Raw genomic sequence first — 11,340 nt, 5'->3', positions numbered from 1 at the left:
CTCTGTACTTCCTCGGCGTTCCGGCCACCAGTTATTTACGCCTCAGTAGGATGTTGCCTCGGTCTAACAGCACGACTCCTACTGGTATTTCTCCCTGTTGCGTTGATCTCGTTTCTCACTCAGCACAATAAATCTCGCTTCTTATCCTTTCTTAGGGCACCGCCGCTATTAAGTGCAGGTGCGGTCCCGTAGCTTTTTCTCTGTTTGCCAGGCCTCTGTCAGGATCCCACCCCTGACAGGGACCCTACCGAATCTTCCCCTACAACACCCTCTGCCACAAGGTGTTGCCTGGTTCCAACCCAGTCAGCTTTCTTTCTAACTTCCTGCCTAACCCCCAGTTTTACCAGACTGTGAGGAGTGGCCTAATGAATAGTACCCTTAGCTCCCCCTGGAGGCCAGACTGTGAAATGTATTGGTGTATGTGATACCTGGTCAGATGAACTCCTTCAGTGCCATCAGACGTACCATAGCCCCCATAGTGGCGGAGCTACAGTACTGCAACGACCAGGACACTGGGGCGCTGCACTTATACAGGACACCAATGCTGCTTTATGCAGAATTGAGGATGTCCATCTAAGTGATACAGCATTAATGGTAGTTGCTGATGTCGAAGCACTATATATGTCAATTCGCCATGAAGATGGACTCCAAGCAACCAAATTTTTCTTGGATTCCAGCAATATGGACCATGACATGGTTAATTTAATGATGAAATTATTGGATTACGCCTTAACCCATAACATCTTCATCTTCAAAAATACCATGTACCTACAGCTATGGCGATGGGGGCCAGTTGTGCCCCCTCGTACGCCAATCTATTCCTTGGGGTGTGAGAGCGTGAGATTTTTGTGTGCAACCCGGTACCCCAGTCCAGCCTGGTTTCAGGCTGGATGAGGTTTATCGATGATATTTGGTTCATATGGGATGGTCCAGTCCATGATCTGAGTACTTTTATGGCCCAACTTAATGACAATGACTTGAATATCAGACTTACATTTAAAGCTGGAAGGGATGTCGAATTTTTGGATCTTTCCATCAGTGCAGACAATGGCAGTTGCCTTCAGACTAACTTGTACAGGAAACTCACTGCCACAAACTCCTTCCTACATGCTACTTCATCTCACCCACTCTCTACCATTAGGGGTATCCCTGTCGGCCATTTCCTGTGAGCAAAAAGGATATGTACCAACCCTGAGGATTTTGAAATCCAGGCTAGGGATTTGGCTGAACGATTTCATGACAGGGGTTATAGTAAAAAGAGCATTAAAAGGGGGTATAGAAGAGCAGTAAATAGCTCTAGACAAGAACTTCTATATGGCCAAACTAATAAAACTAAAAATAGTGATTCCGGACAAGTTAGACTGATTACTACATATCACAACAAATGGCGTCAATTTAGGGATATTGTGGATAGACATTGGCAAGTATTGTTTACTGATTAAATATTGAAAAAAAATTTGCCCACCAAACCTTTGATCACGGCTAGAAGATCTAAAAAATTATCTGACACCTTGGTACACAGTTTTTATAATCCCAACAAATCCAACAACAAAAAATTCGAGGCCGGTGTCAATGCCGGCTTTTTTCCATGTGGCCTGTGTAAGGCCTGTGCCAACACCATTATGGCTAAAACCTTTTTTAATTTTGATGGCTCTAAAAAGTTTGATATAAGGAAATATATTAACTGTTCTACCAAAGGTGTCATTTATCATGCCACCTGCCCCTGCGGTATGATTTATATCGGCCTCACCACCCGAGAACTCAAAGTCAGAATTAGAGAACACTCCAGGGACATTGAGAAGGCTAAAACGAGTGAGGATGAAACTAGCCTAAAAACCCTACCCCGCCACTTCAAGAAGTTTCATAATTGTAGTACTGTGGGTTTGGTGGTAAGGGGAATTGATACGGTTTTGATGGGGGTACGAGGTGGCAATTTAAGCAGACTCCTAGCACAGATTGAAAGTCGTTGGATATATAGGTTGGGTACCAAGGCTCCCCAGGGGTTAAATGAAAACAGGTTTTGGCACTTTTTTGTAGATAGTGTGATTTATATATATTTTTCTTGTCTGATACAGTTTTATGGAGTTTGGGTGTTTTTAATATATTTGTTTCTTATTATTTTTTAATATTCTTGTGTCATGTGTTTGGTTTTTGTTGCTAATTATTGTTTAATTTGTTTCATTTCATTCTATTAGTGCATCTCAGCCTCACAGTGCACTTCAGCCTCAACAATTTGCCTACAACTGCTTGCTGCCTGCATAATGAAAAATATATCTATAATATAACGCTGGGAGCGTTACTCTGTCCGAAGCCTTTATAGACTGCGCAAGCGCCGGCGCAGTCTGGACCCCACAGAGTGACGCTCCCAGGAGATCGCGGTATGCGTAAGCACTGAACGCACACCGCGATCTCCAACGGAGAAGCAGGGACCAGCCAGGAGGGTGAGTATATGCTATATTTACCTGTCCCTGTTCCAGTGATGCACGCTGCTCCATCCTCCGCCTGCGACTGTTCAGTCAGAGGGTGGCGCGCATTAACGCGTCATCGCGCCCTCTGAACTGAACGGTTCAGAGGGCGCGATGACGCGCTTACACTGTGTTCCAAATTATTATGCAAATAATATTTCCTCATATTTTCTCTAAATTACCCATCTGAATTGCAGTCATTGTTATTTTCCAGTCATCTACTATTCTCGTATAATTGCAATGTTTTGGAACAAACTGCCTATGAAAACAGTATCTTTTAAAAAAAAATAAACACTCAAAATGCATGTTCCAAATTATTATGCACAGCAGAGTTTTCAACCTTTTTTATTTTATTTTGAACAAAAAAATGGTCAATTGTGAAGTTATAAGCATTATCAGCTTATTACAAAATGAAATCAAACAGTTTTCAAGTGAAAACTTTATTCTAGGTGATGTTACATTTGCACATAGGACCCCTTGTTCGAAAGAAGCTTCTGAACTCTCTCGTCCATTGAATTTGACAGTTTTTGGATGGTTTCTGCTTCAATTGTTTTGCATGTGGACAGAATACCCTCCCAGAGCTGTTGCTTAGATGTGAACTGCCTCCCGCCATCATAGGCACTCCTTTTGATGATGCTCCAGAGGTTCTCAATGGGGTTGAGGTCAGGGGAAGATGGTGGCCACACCATAAGTTTGTCCTCTTTTATGCCCATAGCAGCCAGAGATGCAGATGTGTTTTTTGCAGCATGAGACGGAGCATTATCATGCATGAAAATGATCTTGCTGCGGAAAGCACGGTTCTTCCTCTTGAACCATGGCAGGACGTGTTTTTAGAAACTCCACATAGATTATGGAGTTCATCTTTACCCCTTCAGGGATCATAAAGGGGCCGACAATCTCTCTCCCCATGATTCCAGCCCAAAACATTACTCTACCTCCTCCTTGTTGGTGCCTTAGCCGTGTTTTCATGGGGTGTCCATCAACCAGCCATCCTCCACTCCATCCATCTGGACCATCGAGCGTTGCACGGCCACTCATCGGTGAACAAAACAGTTTGGAAGTCAGTCTTCATGTATCGTTTGGCCCACTGGAGCTGTTTCTGCTTGTGTGCAGTGGATAGAGGTGGTCGACAGGATGGCTTACGCACCTCTGAAGGACCCTGCTTCTTGTTATTCTGGGGACGTTGGAGGCACCAGCAGCTTCAAAAACTTGTCTGCTGCTATGACAAGGCATTTTTTCAGCTGCTCTTTTAACCTTACACAATTGCCTGTTGGAAAGAGTCCTCAATTTTTCCTTATCAGCACGCACACGTGTGTGCTGGGAATCAGCTACATACTTCTTGATTGTGCGATGATCACGATGAAGTGTCTTGGCAATGTTGACTGTAGTCATGCCTTGACCTAAATACTCCACAATTTGTTGCTTCCCAGCAGCCGACACATCTTTTTTCTTTCCCATTTTGGCCAAAAATGTAGGCTGCTTAATAATGTGGAACAGCCTTCTTAAGTAGTCTTGCTTTTATTTGGACACACCTGCCAAACTAATTTGCACAGGTAGCTGCAATTGCTTTCAGTGATATAAAGAGCCCTGACACACATCACCATCAATGAGTTTAAATAAGAAACAAAAAAATTCTAACCTTATCACTCCTAAACTCTTTGTGCATAATAATTTGGAACACAGTGTAATGCGCGCCGCCCTCTGACTGAACAGTCACAGGCAGAGGACCCGGAAGATGGAGCGGAGCGCAGCAGTGGAACGGGGGACAGGTAAATATAGCAAGTGCCGGGGGCCTGAGCTAGCGGCGACTCTGGCTCCTGACCCCCCCCAGCGCGCCGGTGTCCCCACCTGCTCAGGCCCCCAGGACTCCGCGCCCAGCACAGCCGCCCGCACTCACCACCGCCACGCACAGCCACTCACACTCACCGCCGCCACGCACAGCCGCCCGCACTCACCGCCGCCACGCACAGCCGCCCGCACTCACCGCCGCCACGCACAGCCGCCCGCACTCACCACCGCCATGCACAGCCGCCCGCACTCACCACCGCCACGCACAGCCGCTCGCACGCACAGCCGCCCACACTCACCACCGCCACGCACAGCTGCCCGCACTCACCACCGCCACGCTCAGCCGCCCGCACTCACCACAGCCATGCACAGCAGCCCGCACTCAGCACCGCCATGCACAGCCGCCCGCACTCACCACAGCCACGCACAGCCGCCCGCACTCACCACCGCCACGCTCAGCCGCCCGCACTCACCACAGCCACGCACAGCCACCCGCACTCACCACCGCCACGCTCAGCCGCCCGCACTCACCACAGCCATGCACAGCAGCCCGCACTCAGCACCGCCACGCACAGCCGCCCGCACTCACCACCGCCATGCACAGCCGCCCGCACTCACCACCGCCATGCACAGCCGCTCGCACGCACAGCCGCCCACACTTACCACCGCCACGCACAGCTGCCCGCACTCACCACCGCCAAGCTCAGCCGCCCGCACTCACCACAGCCATGCACAGCAGCCCGCACTCAGCACCGCCACGCACAGCCGCCCGCACTCACCACAGCCACGCACAGCCGCCCGCACTCACCACCGCCACGCTCAGCCGCCCGCACTCACCACAGCCACGCACAGCCGCCCGCACTCACCACCGCCACGCTCAGCCGCCCGCACTCACCACAGCCATGCACAGCCGCCCGCACTCACCACCGCCAAGCACAGCACCGCCACGCACAGCCGCCCGCACTCAGCACCGCCAAGCATAGCACCGCCACGTACAGCCGTCCGCACTCAGCACCGCTACGCACAGCCGCCCGCACTCAGCACCGCCACGCACAGCCGCCCGCACTCAGCACCGCCACGCACAGCCGCCCGCACTCAGCACCGCCACGCACAGCCGCCCGCACTCAGCGCCGCCACGCTCAGCCGCCCGCACTCAGCACCGCCACGCTCAGCCACCCGCACTCACCACAGCCACGCGTAGCCGCCCGCACTCGGCACCGCCAAGCACAGCACCGCCACGCACAGCCGCCCACACTCAGCACCGCCAAGCACAGCCGCCCACACTCACCACAGCCACGCGTAGCCGCCCGCACTCAGCGCCGCCACGCTCAGCCGCCCGCACTCAGCACCGCCACGCTCAGCCACCCGCACTCACCACAGCCACGTGTAGCCGCCCGCACTCGGCACCGCCAAGCACAGCACCGCCACGCACAGCCGCCCGCACTCAGCACCGCCAAGCACAGCACCACCACGCACAGCCGCCCGCACTCAGCACCGCCACGCACAGCCGCCCGCACTCAGCACCGCCACGCACAGCCGCCCACACGCACAGCCGCCCGCACTCACCACCGCCACGCACAGCCGCCCGCACGCACAGCCGCCCACACTCACCACCGCCACGCACAGCCGCCCGCACTCACCACCGCCACGCTCAGCCACCCGCACTCACCACAGCCACGCACAGCCGCCTGCACTCACCACAGCAATGCACAGCCGCCCACACTCACCACCGCCACGCTCAGCTGCCCGCACTCACCACAGCCACGCACAGCCTCCCGCACTCACAACCGCCACGCTCAGCCGCCTGCACTCACCACAGCCACGCACAGCCGCCCGCACTCACCACCGCCAAGCACAGCACCGCCACGCACAGCTGCCCGCACTCAGCACCGCCACGCACAGCCGCCCGCACTCAGCACTGCCACGCACAGCCGCCCGCACTCAGCACCGCCACGCACAGCCGCCCGCACTCAGCTCCGCCACACACAGCCGCCCGCACTCACTACAGCCACCCGCACTCGGCACCGCCAAGCACAGCACCGCCAAGCACAGCACCGCCATGCACAGCCGCCCGCACTCAGCACCGCCACGCACAGCCGCCCGCACTCAGCACCGCCACGCACAGCCGCCCGCACTCAGCACCGCCACACACAGCCGCCCACACTCAGCACCGCCACGCACAGCCGCCCGCACTCAGCTCCACCACGCACAGCCGCCCGCACTCACCACAGCCACCCGCACTCGGCACCGCCAAGCACAGCACCGCCAAGCACAGCACCGCCACGCGCAGCCGCCCGCACTCACCACCGCCACGCACAGCCGCCCGCACTCAGCACAGCCGCCTGCACTCAGCACAGCCGCCTGCACTCAGCACAGCCGCCCGCACTCACCACCGCCATGCACAGCCGCCCGCACTCAGCACAGCCGCCCGCAATCAGCACGCAGGATGGGAGCACATGACAGGATGGGGACGCAGGATGGAGCAGCATATGATAGGATGGGGGCGCTGGATGGAACAGCACATGACAGGATGGGGATGCAGGATGGAGCAGCACATGACAGGATCGGGATGCAGGATGGGAGCACATGACAGGATGGGGATGCAGGATGGAGCAGCACATGACAGGATGGGGGCGCAGGATGGAACAGCACATGACAGGATGGGGACGCAGGATGGAACAGCACATGACAGGATGGGGATGCAGGATGGAGCAGCACATGACAGGATCGGGGCGCAGGATGGGAGCACATGACAGGATGGGGATGCAGGATGGAGCAGCACATACCAGAATGGACACCACATACCAATATAAATGCTCGCCACCCGGGCGTAGAACGGGTTCAATAGCTAGTGCTTATATAAAGGACCTTGCTCTGGATACTTACCTCTAATATTGAGTGAATTCCACCTTCCGTCTGGAAACATCAACTATTTGGTTATATCTTCTACATGGACTAATTACATATGTCTCTTAGTCTTATTATTACTAAGCACTGGTTAATTTCTAATAAGTCACCATATGTCACTATGATTATGCTTTTGTAATTTAATAGTGTTATACCAGGTTCAACTACGTTAGGTAGAGAACCCGTTTATGTGTCCTTCACTATAGTTATTTACACCAGGTGGTGCGCATGCGCCTTGGTGTCACGGCCGGACTCTCCATCTATCGGCAAAGATCTGTCTTGTGACCTCACTCGGCTTGGCCGGGTTAGTGCGCGGACTTGGTCGCCACAGCCGGGTGGTGGATCCCCTTGGTTTGTGTCACCGACAACGCATGCGCCGCTTATACCTGTTGCCACGCAACACACACTCGCTCGTAATTTCCGGCAGTGCGACACATTCAAATTCTTGGTATCTCCTATTTTTGCCCATGGGTATTTGGCTTTCTTAGATTTCATCTTGGCACTAATCTTAAATTTGCAATTATATGTTTTTACACGGTTAGCTATTAGAATTTTATGTTTACTGGTGCTTTTACGCTTTCAGCGTTTTGTCACTTCCGTAACTGAGCACTAGGTCACGTACTTACGAGACATTGTTGTTATGTATCTGGGCAATGGCCTCACGTGGGATTAGCATCGCCACATAGGCTTAACTGTTTGTGGTTGTATTCAACCATCTGATTGGCTGGGATTCATTTATATACACTCCCATTTCTCCTCCTGACTACACGCCCCCGGAAGAATTCAATCGAAACGCGCGTAGGGGATTCAGCAGGTCCTGTGCTACTTCATTTGTGGTAATTATGTTTTGAAGTTTCTTCTATAGCTGTACAGCACCCCCTAACTTTGGGTGATGTTTGTGGTATTTGTAGTTGGGCAAATGGTACCAATGTTTAGGAGTTGTTCCTAGGTATCATTATGTTTAGCCCCTTTCAGTCCACGAACCTTAAAGGGAAGGTACCACCGGTTTTCTTGTAGTTTGTTTTTTTGTGAAATTAAGCTTAAAATAGTAAATAAAATGTACTAATGCAATGTTTGCACTGTTTGCAAACATTTCTATATGAAAAATATTATATATTTTCTTACAAATATATATATTGACCACTAGGGGGAGCATTTTCCGTTTTAGACCTCAAGCAGCTATAGTGAGACTTACCAGCTTTACTGTTAGCTGAAAAATCGGGGCAGTAACTGCTGACATCAGCATTTCCCTCCCCTTTTGGGTGGTCTAATATCCCTGGGGCAGAATGAAGAGCAGCATCACAGGGCAGAGCCATTTTGTGTGTGACTGCCCTGTGATCTGCTATCACCAGCAGTTACTGCATCAGAAGCACAGTTAGTTTATGTGGTGTGTATGGAGCAGCATTGTCTGTGCAGAGCTGTCTGTGACTCATCCCTCAGTAAGATAACGAGGAGCTCCAGGTCTGCAGTGAATGGCCAGGCATTGTGGAGGGAGGGGAGAGATACATTGTATGGCTGAGAGAGGTGTCAGGTGTCACCTCTCTCTGCAGGCTGGGAATGCAGCTTAATGGAGTGAATAGAGCTCCTGTGATAGAGTAAGTGGAGCTGGGCAGAGAGCACTGGGCTATAATAAAATGGCTGCTAGTCACACCTACAGCAGTGAGTTGTGCAGCCCACAGAGGCGTGCCCAGCTCACTGCTAACACCTCTCCAATGTTATAGATAGGGTCCTCGCCGGTCTATTATCTCCTATGTCCATGGGGTGCTGTAAAATGACACTGTTAGTGCCCTGCTACTGCTGCAAAACCAAGATGTCAGCCCCCAGTTCCTTCTTTAAACACATATAACACACGAAATCTGTTTCACATGCATTTAAAACTTGGTTATAGCAGCATGTTATGCTACATTACAGTGATTTATTAATGATCTACAAACGCGGTACCTTACCTTTAAAGGCGCGGCTATCTTGTCAGTATGCACTCAGCACTTTGAATAGAGGTTCTTTTTACTTTTGATCCTTTCATACATTTTTACCACTACCATTACATTGTGAGTTAGGGTAAATAACCATTAAGTGGTTTGCCCAGAATATATGTTTTAGGTGATAGGAATATTCACATGTGACCTGTTCTTTTAGATCAGAGGTACTCTCTTACCATAAGATTGGTTTGTGTATAACAGTTTGAGATTTTTTATCTTTTGATACCAATAAAAATTGTTTTGAACTTTACATTCGTGTGGCCTGTCTTATTCTTCCCGTGGGAGGCCCATATGTGTTCATGATATTTTGAATGTGTTCTCTTTATTGATTTATGGACTAATATGTATGTGTATATATATATATATATATATATATATATATATATATATATATATATATAGTATAGTATACATGCATGTGCCTGTGTGCGCAAGTGTACTTATACAGTTGAAACCAGAGGTTTACATACACTATATAAACCATATGAAATGTATGTAAACTTTTGACTTTGCAATAATACAAATGCCTTAAAACATTCTCTCTCGCTCATTATTCTGGCATTTGGCAAATATTAATAATTATGGTAATTCTAATTGACCTAAAACGGGAAAGGTTTATTTTGATTTCATGTCAGATTTTGAGAAAAACATGCATATGTGTCTTTTTATATAGTGTATATAAACTTCTAGTTTCAACTGTATATATACATTTGTATATACAGTACATAGTATATATGTGTATGTGCATGTGTATATATAGTATGTGCCTGTGTATAAATAGTATTTGTGTACGTGCCTGTGTATATATAGAATGTGTGCATGTGCCTGTGTTTATGAGCCAGTGTATATATAGTTTATATGTAATATGTATGTATATACAGTATGGTATGTGTGTATGTGCCTGATTATCTAGTATGTACAGTGGGAGAAATAAGTATTTAATCCCTTGCTGATTTTCTAAGTTTGCCCACTGACAAAGACATGAAGAGTCTATAATTTTAAGGGTAGGTTAATTTTAACATTAAGAGATAGAATATCAAAAATAAAATCCAGAAAATCACATTGTATAAATTCTATGAATTTATTTGCATTTGGCAGTGAGACATAAGTATTTGACCCCTCTGACAGACAAGATTTAATACTTGCTGGCAAAACCCTTGTTGGCAAGCACAGCAGTCAGACTTTTTTTGAAGTTGATGATGAGGTTTGCACACATGTCAGGAGGAATTTTGGTCCACTCCTCTTTGCAGATCATCTCTAAATCATTAGAAAAGCATGTCACTGTGATATATATGAAATATGAATAGCAATACGGCTTTTGAATATTAGGAAAAAAAAATGAGACGCTTAGCATAACCTTTTTTTGTATATTATTTATGGAGGTAGCTCCTCTTGGTATGCACCTATTCACACTAGTCTGGATGTGCCAGTCAGTTTTTTGTCATTTGTACAGTATGTTAGCTTACTGACAGAGCACTCCGCCCTTCAACATGTGATTTTAATTATAGCAGGTTCCTACTTACCCATAAATGCAGGCATTGCTGACAGAGGTTTCCACATTCACCCAGGAATTCAGACATCAGCCTAAGAGAGGTATTTACACATGTAGGGACCCATCAGTCTTTGAGACCACTTTGACGATGGTTGATGGTATAATTTGGTCAAATTCTATGCTAAGCGTCTAATTTTTTTCCTAATATTCAAAAGCCGTATTGCTATTCATATTTCATATATTTCACATTGACATGCTTTAGCACACTAGTCTGGATGTGCCAGTTTTTTGTCATTTGAAATATCACATGGTCATAAGCATTCAGACCCTTTGCTCAGACAATCATATTTAAGTCACATGCTTTCCATATCCTTGTGATCCTCCTTGAGATGGTTTTACTCCCTCACTGGAGTCCAGCTGTGTTTAAATAAACTGATAAAACTTGATTTGGAAAGGCACACACCTGTCTATATAAGACCTCACAGCTCACAGTGCATGTCAGACCAAATGAGAATCATGAGGTCAAAGGAACTTGCCAAGGAGTTCAGAGTCAGAATTGTGGCAAGGCACAGATCCGGTCAAGGTTACAACAGAATTTCTGCAGTACTCAAGCTTCCTAAGAGCACAATGGCCTCCATAATCCTTAAATGGAAGAAGTTTGGGACCACCAGAAGTCTTCCTAGACCTGACCTTCCAGCCAAACTGAGCA

This window comes from Ranitomeya variabilis, chromosome 5 (assembly GCF_051348905.1).
Source record: "Ranitomeya variabilis isolate aRanVar5 chromosome 5, aRanVar5.hap1, whole genome shotgun sequence".
NCBI classification, from domain to species: Eukaryota; Metazoa; Chordata; class Amphibia; order Anura; family Dendrobatidae; genus Ranitomeya; species Ranitomeya variabilis.
Note: the sequence above shows the minus strand (reverse complement) of the source record.